This window comes from Hylobates moloch, unplaced genomic scaffold (genome assembly GCF_009828535.3).
Source record: "Hylobates moloch isolate HMO894 unplaced genomic scaffold, HMol_V3 SCAFFOLD_4, whole genome shotgun sequence".
Lineage (NCBI taxonomy): Eukaryota > Metazoa > Chordata > Mammalia > Primates > Hylobatidae > Hylobates > Hylobates moloch.
In genome coordinates, this window is record NW_026652279.1 from 171,691,211 (window position 1) to 171,715,114 (window position 23,904).

Here is a 23,904-nt window from a genome sequence, read left to right on the forward strand (position 1 = left end):
TCAAATTTCTGCCAGCATTCGCTGTCGCCTGATTTTTAAGTACAAAATGGTAGCTTATTGTTGCCTCTTCTGTGAATTGTCTGGTGGGGATTTTTGAGCACTTTTCTATTAGGTTGTTTGTATTTTGCCTTGTTGACTGATATGAATTCTCTACATCTGCTGGATATGAATGTTTTGTCAGGTACATGCCCAGGCATTCTTTTCTACTTCCTGGCTCATCTTTTTAATCTCTTGGTGGGATGGTGTCCCACCAAAATGAGTAGAAGTTCTCAGTTTTAACATAGTTCAGCTTATTAGTTATTTTCATTGGTTGTGTGTGTGTATGAGTGTATTAAGAGCCCTCCCTGCTCTGAGGTTTAGGAGATGACCTTTACTTCATCGTGTAAGAGAGTTTCATAATGGTTTTTTTTTTTTGACATTGTAGTCTTTAATCCATGTGGAATTGATTTTTAAAAATATAATGTGAAGTAGGGATCGAATCTCATTTTCCTCTGTTTAGTGCATTGCCCCAGTACTGCTTATTGAGTAGTGTTTATTTGCTGTTTACATACTTATGCATATGCTATTATTAAACAGGGCAGGCCTGCTTTAAAGGAGATCTGTTTCCTGGGTGAGCGTGGGCTTGGCCTGCTCTGTGGCACCGCCCGTGTGTTCATGGTCTTGCCCAGCTGCTTGTTCTAAAGACTTAGCTTTTGGAGTTGTCTTGAGCTTTGAGAGGGCACATCCCCAACCATGTCCTTCCTGAAGAACAAGGGTCCTGGCTGTACCTGGTCCTTCATTTATTTCCATATACATTTGAGAATCAGCTTTTCAAGGTCCATAAGAAAAGAAACCTCACTGTGATTTAGATGAAATTGTATTGACTCTACAGGAGGTGTTTCTACTTTGTTATTGCCGTTTCCTTAAAGTAATCTTACTCAAAAAGAAGTGTCAGCTCCGCGTAGAAAGCAGTGAAACATGGTGAAACAAAGGAGAAAAGAAGCAGTTACTACAGCACCTCGACTGCCCCCACCAGACGACAACACTGCTAGCGTTTTAATGTCTTTTATCTTTAATATATATTTTATTATATATAAAATATCTAATAAATATATGCGTACATAGTGTACATTTGCATACACATGTATTTGTAGATGCCACACACCACGTGTTCCCAGCTCTAAGAGGCCTGTTTGTCCCCATTTTACCACCTCTGGATTCAGGACACGCCTGGCTGCATTGTCTCCTTGTCTGCATAGAAACTTGTGGGACAAAAGCCGCTGGCAGATGTCGGTGGGGACCCTCCCAACGCCCCCAGTTCAGGCTCCTGAGGCCACAGGAAAGGATGTGGCACAGGGAGGCCAACCATGCGGTCCTGCTCGGAGCGGTGACTGGGAAGACAGACGAACCCTGAAGAAGCACGGAGGAATCCAGACCAATTGTTTTTGCCTCATTTTCCTAGTTAAGTATACAAAGGAGTGATATTAATAAAAACCTATGTCTAAATAAGTAAAAACTGCTCTTTTGACAGGTATGAAATGAAAACTCTCAGTGTTGATAGCAGCTTTCTAGTTTGGGGGACAATCTTGATCTCTCTTAGCTGAATAGGACTCTTTGATTCTGTGAAGGGCCAGACGCATTGCTGGTGGGTGGGTTGGCACAGTCCACTGCAAGCCTTCACCAGTGGCACTGATGCCGCCGCTGCCGCAGGGAGGAGAGGGCTGCTCTGTGGATTGACCAGTTGGAGGCAGGTGCAGGTTCCAGAGACCCCCATGTTCCCCAATGCTTGGGAGGCGCTGTGGTTTGACTTGAATGCTGCTGTGGAGTTTTTGGTGGCTCCCCCAAGCATCGTTCCCAGATGAACTGAGGTTTGATGTTGTTTTAGGTACCATACGTGTTATTTTCTCAAAAATATGTCCCGGAACGTCCCTGCCTCCGATGGCTTTCTTTGGGGACATGAGTTCCCTGGGATGTGGGTGGCAACACTGCCCCCTGCTGGTGCTGGGCAGCATCATCAGGCACCCGGGCAAAGGCTCCAGCCTCAGCCTCGGCCGTAGGTCACAGCCAGTTGGACACAGAACCTGAGATTTTCCTACAAGGTTTAAGATTTGAACTGAATACCATCCAGAGGTGTGATCCTAAAGCAATGGCGACATTGCTGCTAGGTTCAAGCAGAACTTACTTTTTCCCTACTGCTCACCAGGTATTAAATATTTAGTGACATTTATGTTACCTGGCATTGTAATTATTTCAAATGAATTCTTGTGTTCTATATTGTTTCGTTGTTATTGGACTGTGTTTTTCTTTACATGTACTGTAGATACCTTTGTAAAGACTCATTCAAATTTATTTTTTTGCTCCATATTTTGTACGAATTTTTAGTAATGCATTTGCCTTGTCAGTATGAATCTTATATAAATTTATTCTAATTCATTTCATATTGTAGCTTGCTTTCTATTTACTGGCATTTCCTGAAATACAATGTCCATATTTGCTTTTATATGATATGTGAAGTACTTGTAAATTTACAAGTAAATTTATTGTGTTTACTTGCAGCCTATATACTTGTATTTACAAATACAACATATTTCTTCTTAGCTACGTGGCTTTCCATTTTTCTTTTTTGGGTTTAGTAGAAAATTACCACATATCTAAAACCTATTATCTCAACCAGATTCCAATATACAATATAACTTTATTTATGCCCGTGTTTTCCTATATTATCTCTTGAAAATAGCTTTCAGTACACAAATGCTTAAGGTTTTTTTTTTTTCAAAAAGTGTCCTGTGGGTTGGGAGGCACTGATGTGTCCCCAGTGCCAGCAGGCGTGTTGGCTGTTGGTGATGGGCCGCTAATCCAGCTGCTGCCGGCTGATTGTTACCGTGGGGATGACCTCCAGGTGTCTGATGGCGTTGTCAAGCAGACTCTGTGGACACAGGGAGCTTAAGGACTGCCTCGCTCTGAAGCGGTTATCTCTGCAGTTAATGTTTCCACCGAGGACTCTGCTTCCCGCCTATCCATCCTGCCCACCTAAGAAAACCCTTAGAAATAAGGGGTGAGTCCCTCGAGGATTTAACTGTTTAGTAGTGAAATGGGCACGTGGCGTCCAGGGAACACAAGCAGCAGCGGAACTGGACAGCGAGGGCTTCGTGGGGAGCTGAGTGTCCTCCGAGGGTGGTGGCTCCTGCAGGGAATGGCTTCCAGGTTCAGGGTCCCTGATGTGGGAAGGCCCAGCCCCATGCCCCGTGTGCTCTCTGGGGCCCGCTTCCCATCCATAGTAGACTGGTTCAGGCTAGACCCTCTGCAAATCTGGAATAAGGTTTGCCTTCTGCCTGGGTGGAACTGTTTCATGTAGCCTGGAGCCCAGGCAAGCAGTGAAAGCCGTCTAGAGACGGGGGAGCAAAGCGAATACACAGAGGTGGAGGCTGGACGCTGAGAAAAAGAGTGCTGGGGTCTTTGCAGTTTGGGTTGCAGCCACTTTCTGAGCTCGGGGTCCTGAGACAGCCCTCATACGAGACCTGTGTCCTTTCCTCGCTCCAGCCTGAGCTTGCGTCTGTCTTTTTCAGCCCAAGCATGTGAATGAACACCGCAGGTGGTGCTCGTCTGTTTGATGTTGTAAGAGCTAGGCCTGTGTAAGAAGTCAGTAAGTGCAAACGTCTTTAATTCTTCTTCTTCTTCTTCTTTTTTTCTTGAGACGGAGTCTGGAGTGCAGTGGCGCAATCTCGGCTCACTGCAAGCTCCGCCTCCCGGGTTCACGCCATTCTCCTGCCTCAGCCTCCCGAGTAGCTGGGACTACAGGCGCCCGCCGCCACGCCCGGCTAATTTTTTGTATTTTTACTAGAGACAGGGTTTCACCGTGTTGCCAGGATGGTCTTGATCTCCTGACCTCGTGATCTGCCCGCCTCAGCCTCCCAAAGTGCTGGGATTACAGACGTGAGCCACCACGGCTGCCCTCTTTAATTCTTAATTTTTTTTTTTTGTGACAGAGTCTCCCTCTGTCACCCAGGCTGGAGTGCAGTGGCACAATCTCAGCTCACTGCAACCTCTGCCTCCCGGGTTCAAAGACTCTCCTGCCTCAGCCTCCCGAGTAGCTGGGATTACAGGCGCACCACCACTACGTCATGCTAATTTTTGTATTTTTAGTAGAGACGGGATTTCACCCTCTTGGCCAGGCTGGTCTTGAACTCCTGACCTCAAGTGATTTGCCCACCTCAGCCTCCCAGAGTGCTGGGATTAAAGGGGTGAGCCACCACACCTGGCCTAACTCTTAATATTGGATATCAGGTTAATTTCATAATGAATGATCATCTCTTATAATTTTATTTCTTGGTTTGTTGCCCAGGCTGGAGTGCAGTGGTACGATCTGAGCTCATTGCAGCCTTGAACTCCTGGCCTCAAGTGATCCTCCTGCCTCAGCCTCCTGAGTAGCTGAGACTAGAGGCGTGCTCTACTGTGCCTGGCTCATTTCTCATAATTTGAAAAGTTAAACATCCAAGCTACAGTGAACTGAATCCAGTATTAATGGAGTCGTGTCACTTGGAGTGTTTGTATTTATTTTGACACCAGAGAACTGACATTAAAATAGCCGAAGGAGTATGGTTTCATTCCGAAGAAGGATTGGTCAGCAGGGAAGCTTAGAAATTGGAGATTTAGGCTGGGTGTGGTGGCTCACACCTGTAATCCCAGCACTTTCAGAGGCCAAGGTGGGTGGATCACCTGAGGTCAGGAGTTTGAGACCAGCCTGGCCAACATGGCGAAACCCAATCTCTACTAAAAATAGAAAAAGTAGCCAGGCATGGTGGTGGGTGTCTGTGATCCCAGCTACTCGGGAGGCTGAGGCAGGAGAATCGCTTGAACCTAGGAGGTGGAGGTTGCCGTGAGCCGAGATTGCACTTATTTTTGTATTTTTAGTAGAGATGAGGTTTCGCCATGTTGGCCAGGCTGGTCCAATTTCTAAGCTTCCCCTGCTGACCAATCCTTCGCACCAAGGCTTTGTGGACTCTAATGGGGGTGGCTTCTGGCCGCAGGTGACTTGTCGCTTGTTCCATGCAGGCAGCAACTTCTTGGAAATACATGCTCTGTATTCGAATTGAGCAAACGTTAGCCTGGTAACAGATAACCCCCCATCCCAGCAGTTTAACCCTTTCCTATTTGCCCCAAGAATACTCACTGGTGGTGCTTGTGGCTGCAGCGTTTACCCCGAGATAACTTTGCCACACAATATCTTGTTTTTATTATTTTCACAGTGCTCGAGTATATCGACTTTGGAAACAAAAGACATCATTGTATTTATAGCATTCTGTTTTTAGTAGAGGTGTTTCCACTTACAAAATATAGTTATTCTCAATCGCTGAAAATGTCAAATCCTAGAAAACGTAGCATTCCTCCGCGTGATGTTAACATCATTCTCAAACAGTTTTTGGCTGAAGATTCATTTGATGAATATGATTTTTCAAAAATAGACAATTCTGATGATTCAGACAATTCTGATGCTAGTTCTGTTTAGAAATAACTCCAAGAACAGTTTTTATATTTTATTTTCACATTGAAAATCTGATTTGCTTCAGCCTCAAAGAGCGTGTTTATGTAAAATTAAATGAGCGCTGGCAGTGAGCTGCACTTTTTGTTTTTTCCTAAACAGGAAAAGGGTGACTCCCGTGCAGGCTGATTTCTGGCTTACGTCACAGTCCAGTCTGATTTTCTGCAAATTACTCTCTACAAGATGATTTGGGGACCTCAGTTTACCATCTCCCAGCGGACTGATGGGTGCGGTGAGTGGAGATGATTTTGTGAGAGTTTTTAGGCCAATCCTGGAAGTGGGTTAGTCACTTCTGGCTGCACTCCATTGGCCTGAAAGGAATCACACGGCCCCACCCAAATGCGGGAGGCTGGGAGTGTTCAGCGCCTGCAGAGAAGGTCAGGTGGGCTGGAAGCCTTGCACCAGGCATGGCCACGCCTTGGTGAAGGTGCTCGACAAATGTGAACATCTCCACCTAAGCCCCCCCTTGGCACCACCACTGAGTCAGTCTGTGTTTTGGATGTTTAATTTTGGGGTTCAATTTGCTGATGGTGAATTCGACAATGATGTTATTGATTAATTCAATTAAAGGGAGGAGAATCACAAATATTGTGGCTAGTACAGAACAACCTCTTCCACCAAGCCAGTTGTGACTGCTGCGGATGGAGATGGACACCTGGTGAATGATTTAATCCACCAACAATCGTGGCACACAGGCATCGTCTTCCCGACGCCAGGACTCAGAGGCTGAGCCCGGGGTGCTGAGAGGCTGAGCCCACAGCTTCGGGGTGAGGAATGGAGCTCGCCGAGCGCGGCTTATCTTTCAAGGGAGCTCACACTCTTTTACAACACTCGAGGTGAGTGCTCCTTCAGAGTCTCCCAACTCCACCCGTGGCCACAGCCTCCGGGGCAGGGCTCCTGTTCCTACCCACCCCTCAAGCTCCTTCTCGTCCACATGCCCAGGCTCACGTTAGCCACACTGGTAGCGGGGGAACTGACCCTGAGCAGCAGGCGCTGGCCCCTGTTCCAAGCCCTGATTTCCTGCGGGAACTCTGGTACCAGCTGGAATTGTCCCCGGGTGCTTCCTCCGTCAGACCACGGTCAAGTGCAGGTCCAGTGTTTTGGGTCAGATGTCAGTGGGCAGGCTCAGCATTCATCCGAAGAAATAGCAGCTTTGTAATTGGTTACTTGTAGGAGTAATTAGCTATCTGCATAAATTAACTGATTCCTCCTCATAGTATGTCCCTTATAGACAGTGAGGGTTCAATTTGCTGTTGGTGAATTTGCTAATGTGACTTATTGATTAATCCTTTTAAAGTGGGGTGGTTCCCAACACTTGAGGCCAGCTGAGCCCATGGAGAGGGTGGAAACTGACCCACTAAGCCGTCAGCTGCTGGGGAACATGGGTCAGCCCAGTGAGGCAATTCTCTGGCCACATTGCCCACTGCCTGCCCTTCACTCCCGCCAAGCATGGCTCCCTCAGAGTCCCGTGGCTGCTCTGCTGCCCAAGGAAACTGTTCCTCTGGGCGTTCTCAAAGGCCTGAATGGATGAGTGCCATGTCCAGTGCTATGAGTCTCCTGATGGTGGATGGACACTGTGTCCCATGTCCGATGGTGGGGACTGTGCCATGCCCTGTGTCCAGTGATGCTGGATGGGCCATGCCCAGTGTCCAGTGATTATGGACAGGCACCGTGCCAAGTGTGCTATGATGATGGATGGGTGCCTTGTCCAATGTCTAATGATGATGGACAGGTATGTTCAGGGTCAATTGATGGTGGATGGGTGCCATGTCCAGTGTCTAATAATGGTGTACCATGCTCAATGTCTGATGAGAGTGTATAAGTGCCTTGCCCAGTGTCCAGTGATGGTGGACAGGCACCCGTGCCCATTGTTCAGTGATTATGGTCATTGGACATGCCAAGTGTCCAATGATGGTGGACCATGCCCAGTGTCTGATGAGGGTGTATGGGTGCCATGCCCAATAATGGTGGACAGGCATCATAGCCATTGTTCAGTGATTATGAACAGGTGCTACGCCAAGTGTCCAGTGGTGGTCGATGGTGCAATGCCCAGTGTCCAATGATGGTGGATGGGCACCATGTTCAGTGTCCATTGGTGGTGGATGGGTACAACGCCCATTGTCTAATGAGGGTGTATGGGCACCATGCCCAGTGTCCAGTGCATTGTCCAGTGATAATGGATGGGCCCCATGCCCAGTGTCCGGTGATTATGGACAGGCACCATGCCCAGTGTTCAGTGATGGTAGATGGGCCCCATGCCCAGTGTCCAATGATTATGGACAGGCACCATGCCCAGTGTTCAGTGATGGTAGACGGGCACCATGCCCACTGTCCAATGATTATGGACAGGCACCATGCCCAGTGTTCAGTGATGGTAGATGGGCACCATGCCCAGTGTCCAATGATTATAGACGGGCACCATGCCCTGCATCCAATGATTATGGACAAGCACCATGCCCTGTGTCCAGTGGTTATGGACAGGCACCATGCCCTGTGTCCAATGATTATGGACAGGCACCATGCCCAGTGTCCAGTGATTATGGACAGGCAGCATGCCCTGTGTCCCATGGTTATGGACAGGCACCATGCCCAGAGTCTAATGACGGGGAATAATAGAGTTTGGATGTTGTCCCCACCCAAATCTCACGTTGAATCGTAATCCCCAATACCAGAGGTGTGGCCTGGTGGGAGGGGATTGGATCATGGCAGTGGATCCCTCATGGCTTGGTGTTCTCTTCAAGACAGTAAGTGAGTTCTTGCAAAATCTGGTCATTTAAAAATGTGTGGCACCTGCCCCCCACCTCTCTTACTTCTGCTTTTACCATGTGATGTGCCTGGTTCCCATTTGCCTTCAGCCATGATTGGAAGCTTTCTGAGGCCTCCCCAGAAGCAGAAGCTACAATGCTTCCTGTAGAGCCTGTGGAACTCTGAGCCAATTGAAACTCTTTTCTTATAAATTACACAGTCTCGGGTACTTTTTTTTTTTTTTTTTTGAGACAGAGTCTCACACTGTTGCCCAGGCTGGAGTGTGGTGGTGCAATCTTGGCTCACTGCAACTTCCACCTCCTGTGTTCAAGCGATTCTCGTGCCTCAGCCTCCTGAGTAGCTGGGACTACAGGTGCACGCCACCACGCCCAGCCAATTTTTTTATTTTTAATAGAGACGAGGTTTCACAATGTTGGCCAGGATGGTCTCCATCTCTTGACCTCGTGATCTGACCACCTCGGCCTCCCAAAGTGCTGGGATTACAGGCGTGAGCCACTGGTGCCCGGCCTCATGTACTTATTAATAGCAACACAAGAAAGGTCTAACACAGTGGACAAGTACCATGACCAGTGTCTGCTGAGGGTGTATGGGCACCCTACCCAATGTCCTCTGATGGTGGGACATTTGCCCATGGGTCTGTGAAGAGCCAGGAATACCTCGGCCATGTTGGGGACAAGCTCCCCAGCCTGTGGAGTCCCCTCATCCTTCTTTCCATACCGTGACTGCTCCTCCAATCAGAGAATACTTTTCTCCTCACCACATTCCACCTGCTACCATAGGTGTTTGTCTTTTGGCCTCCCTGATAAATTTCAGGCTGCTCATGGGCTGGGCCCACAGAAGCCCCTATGGATCTCCTAGCACTGGTCCTTAGCAGTGTTAATCGATGGATGGTTGCTGGGTGCATGAATGGTTCAACTTTTCTTCATATATTTATCACAAGTTAGAAGGAGGATTCCATTCACACCTCCCAAAAAGTCCAAACTGCTCACCACTTAGACCTGGAAGCCTTCGCCGGAGACAAAAACTCCTGGTGAGGAAGGTAGAGCTTCTAGGGAAAGAAAGAAAAAAGATTAGCAGCTTTGTATGGGACCTTGTGTTCAGCCATTCTTGCACTGCTATAAAGAAATACCTGAGACTGGGTAATTGATAAGAAAAGAGGTTTAATTGGCTTGTGGTTGTGCAGGCTGTACAGGTGGCATGGCACTGGCATCCGCTCAGCTTCTGGGGAGGACTCAGGGAGTTGTCACTCATGGTGGAAGGTAAAGCGGAAGCAGGCACGTCTCATGGTGAGATTGGGAAAAAGAGACAGAGAGCAGGAGGTGCCACGCACTTTTAAACAACCAGATCTCACTCATGACCAAGGGGACGGTGCTAAGCCATTCATGAGGGATCTGCCTCCATGATCCAATCACCTCCCTTCAGGCCCCACCTCCAACACTAAGGACCACATTTTAACATGAGATTTGGGTGGGGACACACATCCAAACTCGATCAGACCTTTGCCTTCGTGATTTCACCAGATCTTGCTGTGAGCACACCCACAGGGCCATCTGCTGCCTGCCATCCATGTCGATTTGATGGCAGTGCCTCCTTCGGCCTGCCTGGTGCCATGATGGTTCAGTTGTCCCCTTTTGATGGCCATGCCTGGGAAGCCACAGAAGTAGTTGCTCAGTGTCAGGACTCAGGCTTCTGGTCCAAAACGCAGACCCACTTCTTAAGGCAGTGTGAGCTTGGGCAGGTCACTTAAGCTCTTTCTTGTCTCTGAAATGACTGTAATAATGGAAAGCTCTTCCTACAGTCACTACAGGGACTGAGACAGTTAATGTAGGAAAGCCTTAGAGCATTGCTGCACATCACAGTGCCCAGTAAATAGCAGCCATTGATGCCTCCGTTTCCCAGAGGAGGAAACTGAGGCTCTGAGAGGTTCAGAGATTTGCCCAAGGCTGCAGTGCTAGTGCGCGGCAGAGAGAGGACTTAGAGCCAACTCTCTCTTCACCTATTTATTGATCACAGGCTTGGTCAGACCCCAAGGTCTCCCGCACACTCCCCAGTGCACATCTCCACTGATGTGGCTCTGATGCCACCAGCCCCAGGCCTGGTGTGTATCGAGCCAGCGGCGGTGGTGGGGCCAGTGGCAGCAGGGTAGGGCAGTTGCTTTCACTGGAGTCTTTAGCTCACAAGGCGATTGGTCCAGCTGGGTCGTCTGATGCTTAGACATGGAATTGGGGTGAATTGCCTGGACCTAACATCATTTAAGGATGAATACGTTGTTCTGGGATGTTCTCTTAAGATCACAGGGACACAGAACAGACAGAGGTTTTCTCTTTCTATTTTTCTGTTTCTCCACCTTGATGACATCACTTATTGTAGTGTGTTTCAATAGTGTCTCTGCCAAATCCATGTCTACCCAGAGCCTCAGAATCTGCACTTATTTGAAAATAGGGTTTTTTGGCCAGGTGTGGTGGCTCATGCCTGTAATCCCAGGCACTTTGGGAGGCTGAGGTGAGCGGATCACCTGAGGTCAGGAGTTCAGGACCAACCTGGCCAACATGGTGAAACCCCGTCTCTACTAAAAATACAAAAATTAGACGGGCATGATGGCGGGTGCCTGTAATCCCAGCTACTTGGGAGGCTGAGGCAGGAGAATCGCTTGAACCCGGGAAGCGAAGGTTGCAGTGAGCCAAGATCATGCCATTGCACTCCAGCCTGGGCGGTAGAGTAAGACTTCATCTCGAAAAAAAAAAAAGAAAGGAAAATAGGGTTTTTGTAGACGTCATGAGTGAAGATGAGGTCTTCCTGGAGTAGGGTGGGCCCTAAATCAAATGACTGGTGTCTCCATAAGCAGAGGAGAGGACACGCAGCGGGACACCGGGGAAGAGGGTGGCGTGACAGTGGAAGCAAAGGCTGCAGTGAGGCATGGACGTCTGCAAGCCGAGGCGCAGCCGGGATAGCCGGCCACCGGAAGCTGAAGGGACAAGGAAGGAGCCCCCGGAGGAAGTGCTGCTGGCCCACACCTTGATCTCGGACTTCCAGCCTCCAGAGCTGGGAGAGAAGAGATTCCGTTGTGCAAACACGTGGTCTATGGTGCTTCGTCCCTGCAGATGCAGCAATTGGGTCCACCCAAGAATAAATGCGAAGTGGGCAGCACCGGAATCACTTCTCACTGGGGTGGGATGAGGCCACAGGGAAACGAGGAGGTGGGTTCAGAAGCCCAGTTCGCCAGTGGGGTCTTCTTTTTGCCTTCCCGGGGGTGGCTCCTGCGTGGCTCCTTTTGCCGCCTGTCTGCCCATCCTGACTGGATCTTTTTTGCCCTGGCGGAGCTGCCTTCCCCCTCATGTCACCTCTGCCCTTTCCGGGCGGGGCCCTTGTTCTCCGCCCCCAGCAACACTCCCATCCCGTGAGCCTCAGGCTTTGCTGCCAGGCTCTGCTGTCCCAAATGTGCGGCTCACTCCTGTCCTGTGTGGGCTGTCACCTGGCGGGAGAGTGGATGGATACAGAGGTGGTTAGGCTTCAGAACGGTTTCCCTCTCCTCTGTGACTGTGCAGCTCCGTCATGCATCAAACCCTTAGATGCCACACAGTTTCCTATCTCTCAAACAAAGGTTAAGCAAATCAAGTTTTCACAGACTAAAGCTGATCCATTGACAGGACAAATTGCTTAAGGAGAATCCATCTCACTGTCGGCAAAATCCATCAATCTAGGGTTAGTCATTGAGTATCTCCTGCCAGAACAAGGGAATGAGAAGTGAAGGGATGAGAGCGAGCACGAAATACTCAGGCCCTGCCCGCAGTCAAGGAGAGGTCCCGGGCAGGGGCTGTAATGGAACAAGAGTGTTTCCTGTTCCTCTCCCTAACCCAGGCCCTTACTGCACGCCAGGTCGAGCACTGAATAAAGCACCAAGAGATATTCTGCATGGCACACCCCTGTGGGCAGCCTCCCTCCTCTCCTCGGTCAAGCCGGGCCCCCTTGTGTACCCCCATCTACCCCACTGCAGCCCCACACAGGTTCTCCCCATCCTGCGGCCCAGCCCCTGTCCGTGCCATGCAGTTGCCGCCCCCACCCCCCGCCCCCCATGGAGGCCTCTGCCCAGCTCTCAGCTCTGGGGTGAGCTCACCTCCCAGGCCTAGCCAGAGGGAGCGCAGCCCTACTCACACCCTTTTCTCACCTCCCCGCCTCTAGACTGCGAGGGAGCTTCCTGCTGTGTGAACCACCCAGGCCATGGTGCCTCGTCCGTGCAGACACAGCGAGGGAACCACCCAGAGGTGCATGTGGAGTGGGTGGGTGGCAGCCAGGAGGCTCTTCTCACCCAGGGGATGAGGGCAGAGGAACACCAAGAGGGAAACCAGGCCACAAGGGGCTCCCCGTGCCTCTGCGCCTCCTGTCCATGGCGATGACCTCGGTAGACACCAGCAGGCCCCAGGCGAGGCGGCAGGATGCAGCAGGCAGGCTGGGCCATCCAGGGAGGGAGCCGGGAGGCCGAGTGGGCAGTGATGGGCTTCAGCCTCCCTGAGGGGCTCTCATCCCACTGAGGAGTCCTCAGCCTCATTATTAAATAACCAGGGTTTGTCTCTGTGGCATGGGTGGCAGGGACAAAAATCAGTGCCCAGGAATCACGGCTTCCTTCCTCCCTCGCTGCCCAAGTGGGAGATCAGGCTCCTTCCCCACCTCACAGCAGCCAGAGGTGGGGGCCTCGGAGCTGGGAGAGGAGAGATTCATATCACCCAAGGGGCTTTGTGGGAGGAGGTAAAGGTGCCTTGGGAGAGGAAGGGTGACGAGGATCAAGGATGCTGCTGGGCTTGGGGAGGAGTGTGGGGAAGAAGAGTGTCCTCCCAGGGCTGTGGGAAGGCAGGGGAGAAAGGGCACAGGAGAGGCAGTGCCACCCTGGCATTCCCTGGAGAGACCCTCTCAGAGGCGCTGGTCTGTTGGTTGCTATGAAGAGGGTCCCTTTTGATTGACATGCGAAGGGCGCTGCATGAACCTGGAGCCAAGGCAGCGGGGTTTTCACAGACTTGCTATTTGTTAGGGGTTGAGTTGTGTCCCCTGAAAACCAGGGTTCTGAAGCCCGAAACCCTGGTACCTGTGAATGCGACCTTATTTGGAAATTGGGTCTTGCAAACATGATGAAGTCATGGGGGTCATGAGGGTGGGCCCGAGTCCAATATGGTACTGGCCTTATGGGGAGGCGAGAACCCTGTGTGAAGACTCCCACGGGAGAAGGCCTGAGATGGAGGCAGAGATAGATGCGGTGCATCTAAAGCCAAGGAAACCTGAGACTCACAGCACCCCCAGGAGCTGGGGAGGGGCCGTGGAGGACTCTCCAAGTCTCAGGGAGGCGGCCCTGCTGACATCCTGACTTCAGACTTGCCAGCCTCCAGAACCGGGGAATGACAATCCCTGTTGTTTTAAGCCCCCCAGTCTGTGGTTCGTTGTTACGGCAGCCCCAGGAAGCTAATTCAGCGCTATAAGTTGCGTTGCAAGCACAGTCCTTCAGGAGAATGCGAGGAACTGCGTGGTCCAGCTTGGGCTGAGGGCGGTGAACAGCACCTTGCCAGGAAAGGAGACCATGGCTCACCAGGCCAGGCAGCCCTCTCTCCTCTCTGGCCCCAACGGGCACAGCAAACTGAGGCTCCAGACAGGAGGCTGAGCACAGGCTGTCTCTGCCCTGTGCCCACACCTGCCTGTAAGCTGAGGGCATTTTATTGGCACAGACTTCAAAAGCATTGAAAAACATCCCACATGGTAATGTTACATACAAGCAAGGTAATTCTACGTGTCTGGAGAATGGATGTAGCATAAATCGGGTCTTTTGGCCAAAATGAGAAATAACGGATGCAAAGATATTGCTATTTAACAAATGCACAGTTTTGCTCCACTTTTGGTTAAGAGTCTTGTTTGCTTTTGATGAAGAGTCAAGGACTGAAATAATGTAAAAAAGTTAAGAATATTTATTTAAACAGGAATTTTCATCTAAAGTCCAAGCACAAATAGCCCCCGCAACACCACGTTCCAGTGCTGAGCACAGTATGGTAACTGTGCTCAAGGTTACCTTCCATTTCAAGTTGTAAGCATTTTTCCAGAAATATCTATAACCGGAGTTAGAACCATGATGGCTCAGTCATGTTGTTAGTCTCATGATGAAGAACATGAAATAGTTTGGAGAAAAAGACAGATACATTTAATGGTTCCAAATTACAGATGCTCCACGGTGGATCAAAAGCTTAACGGGACCTTTTCCTTTAAGGGCAAGGGAATTCAAGATACTGGTGGTGCCATTTCAACAAATCATTGCCATAAATGTGGGTTGCGGGAGGCCACCAGGCTGGTGGACATGGGTTGTTCCACCAGGCCAGAACACAATTGCTTCTGTGTGTTGTGTGTGTGTGTCTTATGTATGTTTCTGTGCTGTGCTGTGGTGTGTGTGTGTGTGCACAATCTCAATGCAGGTAGGTTACCCAGGCACACGGCACACCTGGTAGAGCACCTTTAGGAAGTTGGGCCAAGAATTATTTCCATAAACCGTGTCAGAATTTTCACTGAACACTTGCCCTTCCTCCTTATGAAAATGTCGTTTAATTTACTCCTTGTTAGGCAAAAAGGCAGATGCTTAAGATTTTTCATCATCATAAAAGAAGTGTTATCTATGACAAATGAGTCAGTAAACACACCCTAACAGCAATATGCTGCAAAATGTGTCAATTTGAGGCCAAACATGTTCCTTTATTAGAATTGATGTTCTCCATCCTGAAGCTCCTATTACAGCCTCATTTGGGTGGAAGGAGGAATTTCAGGGAGCAATGCAGTTCAGCAGAAATTGTTGACATGTCATCTCCCTTCACCAAAGGTAAACATTTGATGGAAAGTTACACATAATAAAATAATTCCCAAATTTGGTTTCCAGAGCAGGATTCTTCACCTGGCTGCCCCTTGGTCTCACCTGGGGAATCATTACAACATTCTGATGTTCAGGCTGCACCCTATACCACCTATGTCAGAATCACGGGCTGACATTAAAAAAATACGACCAGTGTATTTTTTTTAAGCTTCCAGATGTTTCTAATGTGCAGACAAACCTGAGACCCAGGGCTCTACTTTGCTACGTGAACTGTGGTTCTTGGATGAGTGTTACCAGTGCCACCTGGGAGCTTGTTAGCACCGCAGACTCTCAGGGACACTCCAAACCTGCTGAATTCCAGCCTGCATTTTAACAGGATTCCTTGGGACTGCTGTGCACATTAAAGGTTGAGAAGCTTAGGCATGGAGGCATTGCTCTGCCCCTATGTGGCACTTGGGAGGCCAAATGTGTGGCATCAATTCCCTATGGCCAGGACAGTCTCAAACAGAGGGGAAGAAAGCCTCTGCATCGCGGGCCCTGGTTGCTGACAACTCTCTTGCTAATTTGTGGGTCCTTAGGCTGAGCACCCACATACCCCTGGGGAAACATGTTTTCTTGGGCCTCACAGGCATGGAGAGCTTTAGGGGAACCCTGCACACATATGTATTCTTTCTTAAAATTGGTCTACCTGAGAACATCTGTCTTCTGCCACATCTCCTCTCCTTTCACTTTTGAGCCCCTGCCACCATTCACAAGGCAGCCCCCACTCACACCCATCCCACTTCTCTCTATGGTGCTTTGCTCTGGAGTTTGAAATACCTGCCATTTTTGCAAAAAGCAACACAGGGAGGATAACCCAAAATGAATGAAAGGACTTTTGTGTAAAGGTGGATGGGAATGGGGTGAAAGGGATGGGGAATGTATCTTGTTTGTAGTTTTGAATTTTGGAATTGTGGTTAATGATTCATATGCTTACGAAAATAAAATGAAATAATTAAAGATAGGGAGAAATACTCTAAATTGAATACAGCCAGAAACAAAAATTACTGTATTTCAGGTGAATAACATAACCACAGTGATGGAAAAAAATTAATCTAAGCAACTTCTGAACACAGTAGTTTACTATATATCTTCAGTTTGATGGGGAAAAAAGAGAAAACTGCAAGCAAACCTTGAAATCTCAGCAGGTTTATGTTTTGCCATACAGTGTAGTGATTCTGAAACTCTTTTGGGTATGTTGTAGAATTGAGAAAAATGAGCAACAATATTGATGGTACTGGAAGCCAGCATTCTCAGTGTTGAAGAGAGAGAGAACCACAGGATGGGAAAAGGCAAGGAAGGATCCATGGGTATCATTATGAACTTTTGGAAAAAGAGTCAGAAGTGGCATTTTCCAATGGAAGGGCCTAGAACCACTGGCAGCCCGGCAGCAATGAGCACATTTTGCACACAGATCTTGATTTCTAAACACCATTCTATAGTGAAAGGAGCTGTGGCATTCTGGAGAAATGGCTGATTCTAGAGAAAAGATGGGCCAAGTACAAGATAAGCCTGGAATGTCTTGGTCTATAAAGTAGGAAATGCTCAAAAAATGAAAGGGATGTGTCAGAATGGCATAGAAGTCAGCTTGGAGACGTTTTCTACTGGCCAAAGCTGGGGCAATTAAGCACATAAAAATTAATGCTAACAGTAATAGAGTATAAACCATTAAACAAAATAAGAATTAATGATCCACCTTAAAAAGAAAGAAAGAGAGGAAAGAAGGAAAGAAGGAAGGGAGGGAGAGAAGAAGGAAGGCAAAGGAGGAGGGGAAGAGGGAACATTACTTAAAGTAGAATGCCAATTAATAAATTTGGAAGGACTGACGGAGTTAGAAAATCAACATTTTGCAAACACCACGTTAATATTTAACTTGAGCAAGAATCATCAATACATACTAAAACTATTCTGCAAAGAGTAATGAGAAGCAACATATTTACATGGTGTTAACTTAAAATCACACACTTTATAAATTTAGAAAGGAGAGCTATATTTCTTAAGAAGGGAATTACAACCTGCAAGCAGGAAGCGCAGTCTCAGGCTAAAAGAATGAAAGCAAGCACTTCTAGGGAGGGAGGGGTGAGGTAGGCTGGCCGAGTATACATATTCAACAAGATATAGAGGGGGTTATGAATATTCATGAAGGGGAGTTCTGTGTGTGCATGATGAGCAAACGTGTATGTTCCATGTATCACATGTTCACCTGTATGTCAAAAGTTGAGGCAGGGACTTAACGGCACTGAGTGTGCAGCCTCTGTAAACCAGCCAGAATCAGGCCATGGTCAGTGGTCTCTGATCAGGAGAAAGTTACTGAAATCAGTCTCTTGTCCAATCAAAGCTGTAGCTATAGCTGGTGGAGTTGGTCAGAGTCAGTCAGTCTGGTGGTGGGTGGGCTGCAGCTGCTTCAACATGGCTTAACTCAAGGCCGGTTCTTGATTAGCTGCTAGAGAAAAAGGAATTTAAAAAAAACCTGTGGCGAGTAGAACATAGACTTATTCTTTAAGTGTAGGGGTGGGTGACTTAACCTTTGCCAGGCATGGCCTGAGGTCTAGTTTATAATTCGATATCTTATTGTTACAAAGAGTTCATTCGATCAGTCTTACGATCTCTATTTTAACATTAATGCTGGTCAGTTGTTGTGTCTGAACTGAAAAAAGGAGGGGGTGTAATTAGGTGTGTCCAATCTCCCGCCTGATCGTGGCTGGGAACTCAGTTTTTGAGGCTTCTCTGGGGTTCCACTGGCCAAAAAGGGGTCTGTTCAGTCAGTTGAGGGGTTTAGGATGTTATTTTTAGTTTACTGAAGGGGGCCTGCCCCTCCACACCTGTGGGTATTTCTTGCAAGGTGGAGACGAGGGACTGAGAAAAGAAATAAGACACAGAGATGAAGTATAGAGGAAGAAAAGTGGGCCCAGGGGACTGGCGCTCAGCAAGTGAGGACCTGCACTGGCACTGGTCTCTGAGTTCCCTCAGTATTTATTGATCACTATCTCTACTATCTCAATGAGGGGATGTGGCAGGACTATAGGGTAATGGTGGGGAGAGGGTCAGCAGGAAAACATGTGAGCAAAGGAGTCTGTGTCGTAAATAAGTTTAAGGAAAGGTGCTGTGTCTGGATGTGCACATAGGCCAGATTTATGTCTGACTTTACACAAACATCTCAGTGCAGTAAAGAGCAGCATTGCCGCCAGCATGTCTCACCTCCAGCCATAAGGCGGTTTTCTCCTATCTCAGTAAATAGAATGTATGACTGGGTTTTACACTGAGACATTCCATTCCCAGGAGACAGTTGCCTTCCTCTTATCTCAACTGCAAAGAGGCCTTCCTCTTTCACTAATCCTCCTCCGCAGAGACCCTTTACGGGTGTCGGGCTGTGGGATGTAAGGTCTTTCCCTTCCGACGAGGCCATATCTCAGGCTGTCTCAGTGGGGGGAAACCTGGATAATACCCAGGCTTTCTTGGGCAGAGGTCCCTGCGGCCTTCCACAGTGCATTCTGTCCCTGGGTACTCGACACTGGAGAATGGCGATGACTTTTCCCAAGCATACTGCCTGCAAACACATTTTTACCAACGCACATCCTGCACAGCCCTAAATCCGTTAAACCTTGAGTCAATACAGCATGTTTCTGCAAGCACAGAGTTGGGGCTAGGGTTACAGACTAACAGCATCTCAATGCAGAAGAATTTCTCTTAGTACAGATCAAAACGGAGTTTCTTATGCTTTCCTTTTTCTACATGGACATAGTAACAGCCTGATGTCTCTTTCTTTCCCCCACAGTTTACAAGAGATTCAAAGTAACCCCTTCCGCAGACACAAATTGTTCACTAGTTATAAATAGAACAACAATAACTTTACAGTGGAAAAAGCTGGCAGACATCATTTTAGCCACATAATCAAAGTTAACGTCAATAGTAAGAAGCAAATCAACACCACGTGTCTTCTGACAACGACGCGCTGATGGGAGCCCAACATCATTTACATCATAAACAAATGTTTATCCATTGGCGATTCCAGCCAAAAATAGATAACCTGGTCCAATCATGAGGGAACGTCAGACAAACCCAAACTGAAGGACATTCTACAAAATAACTGGTCTGTACTCATAACAAAGAATCAATGTCATGAGGGACCATGAAAGGCTGAGGATGTCCTACAGGTTGAAAGTGACAAAAACAAACAAAAAACAGCCAGCAACTAACTACAATGCACAACCTTGGATTGGAGCCTTCTCAAAATTGCTGTAAATAACACTATTGGAATAAGTGGTGAAATGTGAACATGGACTATATACTAGGTATTCATTTTATGTCAAAGTTAAATTTTCCAACATTGATATTTATACCAGGAAATGTAAAAGAAGGCCCAAATTTAGGGATAAATTATGCCTGCCACTCACTCTCCAATGATTCAGAAGATAGTACGGATAGATGAACAGATGATAGACAGATGGTAGATAGGTCAGTAGATGGATGGATAGATAGAAAATATGACATAAGAAACTCCTGGACACGAAGCATATAGACCAAGTTCATCACTCCTGTGAGGGAGCACCTTGAACTCCCATAAGAAAAGCTGAATGTGCAGGAACCGTATCTCATTCAGTTCACAAACCATGATGGGTTCTGTGTTCACCCTGGCTAACTATCTACTTCTACCTCCCCTCCCCTCCCCTCCCCTCCCCTCCTCTCCTCTCTTCTCCCCTCCCCACCCCTCCCCTTTCCTCCCCTCCCCTCCCCTCTTTCATCTTGAAATTAGAATTCAGAAGTAAAAAGGTTGCCACAGAAATATATAATAGTAATGTGTTTATTTGAATTAGAAAAACAAGGTTAGACTTTTTCTAATTAGTGTCTGGGTTTTGGCATCCTCACTTGACAGTGTTGGCTGGCCTTGCCAATTAGGTCATATGGCAGATATTTTGCATGAACTAAGTGAGTCAAATCTGAATTCCAATATTTTGAAAAAAATACAATTTAAAGCATGTATAGAATGCATAATAACCCAAAAAATAAATTCATTGGATTATGTAAATATATATACAACTTAAAATTATGTACGGAGAACTATTTTTCAAAATTATTTCAGAGATACATGAGCAAAATGGCTGGCCCACAGGTTGAAGAAGGATAATGAATGAATATCATTTCTTCTTTACTTTTTACTTTTGGTATAATTTCAGACTTAAAGAATAATTGCAGCTATGTATTTCTTCCCCTACTCTTCACCCAGACTCCACCTAAGTTGAGATTGTACCATATTCTATCTCTTCCACCTTCTCTTCCCAGCACATGATTTTGTCCATCTTCTTGATTATAGTCATCTCAGTGGGTGTGACGTTGTCTCTCATGGGGGTTTTGATTTGCACTTCCCTCATGGCTAATGACGTAGCTCATCTTTCTTGTGTTTGCTGACAATTTGTATATATTGCTTGCACAAACAAAAATTTTGGTTTGAAATCCTTTGCCCAATTTTTAATTGTGCTATTTATCATTTTATTGTTGAGGTGTAAGGATTCATTATAAATTCTGCACACTAGACCATTGTCAGAGATCTGTTTTTTGAATATTTTCTCCCCTTCTGTGGCTTATGTTTTCACTTTCCTGCCACTATACTTTGAAGCACAAAAATTTTTAATTTTGATGAAGTCCAACATGTCTATTTTTTTGTTGCTGTTGGTTGTGAGTGCTTGTGGTGTTATAATGAAGAAACCATTGGCTAACTCAAGGTTGCAAAGATCTACACCTATGTCTTTTTTCTAAGAATTTACAGATTAGCCCTTTTAATCTATTTTGAGTTAATGTTTGCATGTGGGGTGAGTAGGGGTCATGTTCCTTATTTTGCATATAAATATCCAGTTGTCTCAGCACCATTTGCTGAAAGGACGATTCTTTCCTCCATCGAATTATCTTGTAATCCTGGTCAAAAATCAGTTCCCCAGAAATGTATTGGTTTATTTCTGGACTCTCCATCCTTTTCCATTGATCTGTATTTCAATCCCTATGCCAGCACAACGCAGTCTTGGAAAAGGTAGCTTTGTGGTAGGTTTTGAAATCAGAAAGTGTGTGTTCAAATTAGTTCTTCTAGTTCAAATAATTTTGACTATTCTGGTTAAATTTATTCCTAAATAATTTATGCTTTTTGATAATACTGTGAATGGAATTGTTTTCTTAATTTCATTTTCTAGTGTATAAAATAAAATTGATTTTTTTCCTGATCTTGTATTCTGCAATCTCTCCAAACTTGTTTATTACTTCTCATAAGATATTCGAGGATTCATTAGGGTTTTTTATATACAAAATCTTGTCATCTGCATATAGAGATAGCTTTTCTCTTTCCTTCCAATTTGAATACTGCTTATTTCTTTTTCTTGCCTAATTGCTTAGCTAGAAACTTCAGCAAATTGCTGATTAGAAGTGGCAAAAGTGAGCATCCTTTTCTTGTTCCTTATCTTGGGGGAAAACTTTTCAGTCTTTCACCATTAAATACAATGTTAGCTGTGGGTTTTTTTTTTTTTTTTTTTCTGATCCCTTTCAGGTTGAGGAATTTCCCTTCTGAATCAGTCTTCTAGGATTGCCATAACAATGTGTCACTAAATGGGTAACTTAAAACAACTGATCCTCATTCTCTCATAGTTCTGGAGGCTCGAAGTTCACAATCAAGGTGTCTGCAGGGCCATTTTCCCTCTGCAGCTTCTAGGGGAGGATCCTTCCTGCCTCTTCCAGCTTCTGGTAGCCCCAGGCGCCCCTTGGCTTGTGGCAGCATCCCCACAGTCTCTGCCTCTGTCTTCTCGTGACCATCTTCCCTATGTGTCTCTGTGTTCACATGGCATTCTCCTCTTTTTCAAGGACATCAGTCCTATTGGGCTAGGGGCCCACCCTATACTAGTATGACCCCACCTTAACTAATTACGTCTGCAATGACCCTACTTCAAGTTAAGTCACATTCTGAAGTATTAAGAGTTAGGACTCCAGCATGTCTTTTTGGGGGACACAATTCTACCTGTAACGTGTCACCCTCTACCTCCCCCGTATTCATGTCTTTCCCACAAGCAAAATACATTCCCCATCTCAACATTGACCAAAGTTTTAACCATTCCCACAGCAACTCTAAGGCCAAAATCTCATCTAAGTAGCACAACTCAAAGTCTCAAGTCCCATCATCTAAATTACATAATCAGAGACTTGGGGCATGGTTTATCCTGGGGCAAAATTCCTCTCCATCTGTGAATCTGTGAAACCACATAAGCTATCTGCTTCCAGATGACAATAGCGTGACTGGCATATGATTGACAGTCCCATTCCAAAAGGGAGAAACTGGAAGGAAAAGAAGGATCATAGGTCCCAAGCAAGTCCAAAATCTAGCAGGAAAATTGTATTTGATTTCAATAATTCTCTGTGGCTTGATGCTCTGTCTGAGCTTTGCAAAGCCCCTTTGGACATCTAATTTCTCAGTTTCTCCTCTTACACTTTTGGTGAGCTTACTGTCTGCCTAGCTGGCTGACAGCTGCAAAGTTAAACAATTATCTCTAATTCTTTCAACAAACTCTGAGACTGGTCAAATAAAGACCACACTGCAAGTGAAGACTTCCAGGCAGCCACTCAACAGGTCAGATAATGACAATTTTGTGGGAACGAAGCTTTGTATGAGTACCGATCCCATCCTGTCCCTTTGCTGATGGCCAGGCTGATGGGGGCCACTGGGTTCCAGTGCTGCGGCAGAACTGGGGAGCGGGAGATGGGAACAGGAAATATTAGAACACACCAAGATCACTGCTCTTCCTGAAACTCAGCAGTTTTTCTTGATACCCCCCTCAATTGCTGCAATCATTTAGTTAACTTCCGGAGTTCTGAAAAAGTTGATTCTAACCATTTTTGCCAGTTATTTATTTTTATGAAAGAGAATTTTCAGATGTTCTTACTCCGCCATGTTTGCTGATGTCATCCCTCACCTTTATTCATTTTAAAAGTTATTCATTTTAAAAGTTATTTAAAAGCTATTCATTTTAGAAGTTATTCATTTAAAAGTTATGGTAAAGAAATACGTGATCTAGAAAATTAAATGGAGGAATCATCTCACAATACAGATTAAAAATATAGGTGAATGGGAATTATAAATAAGACTAGAACAAGAGACCTAGTGCCCGAATAACAGGGATTCTAGAAGGATGGAACAGAATAGACGCAGGAGAGAAAGAGGCACGGAAGTGGAGAGAAAAAATCTTCCTGAAACAGAACAAAGGTGAGTTTCAGAACAGTCTTACTGACTGGTAGGAAGGCCCTAAAAGTCACTCGTCAAGACACATCCTGATGAATGTTTGAACTCCAGGAGAAAACATCACAGGCTCCCAGATCAATTTACGTTATTAACAGTGGAGTAAGAATCAGGTTGGCACTGACTTTCTTATCTGCAGAAGGCAGTGGATAATACTGACAGATTTTTTAGATGAAAAGCACTGTAATCCTAGAATCAGTCCAGTATTATTTATATGTGAGAGACAAAGAAAGGCATTTCTGAACACTCAAAGAAATTATTCAATAAAGTACTTCAGGAAAATCAAAGACCGAGGATGATGCAATGTGTAGGAGGGAGTGAGGAATAACAAATCCAGTTAAACATGAGCCTGAACCTGATGGATATTTACTGTGTGATCATGAACTACAACAGAAGTTAACAAAGGATTCCTAAAAAAGAAGAATTGTACGATAAGAAAAATAATAAGGAAAGTGAAATTAAAATTCAAAATTATTTCAAACA

The 23,904-nt window shown here is 46.4% G+C and overlaps 1 long non-coding RNA gene across 2 annotated transcripts in view; it reads left to right on the plus strand.

The window, feature by feature from the left end:
- The first annotated feature begins 5,625 nt into the window (after positions 1-5,625).
- LOC131383184 (uncharacterized) overlaps positions 5,626-23,904 on the plus strand; it is a 31,362-nt gene continuing 13,083 nt past the window's right edge. The window contains exons 1-3 of one of the 2 annotated variants that reach the window (XR_009213001.1): positions 5,626-5,750; positions 6,089-6,354; positions 11,130-11,421. This is a non-coding gene — a long non-coding RNA (uncharacterized LOC131383184). Of the gene's footprint in view, positions 5,751-6,088; positions 6,355-11,129; positions 11,422-23,904 lie in introns of those variants that run through there. The other variant, XR_009213002.1, reaches the window with a different exon arrangement.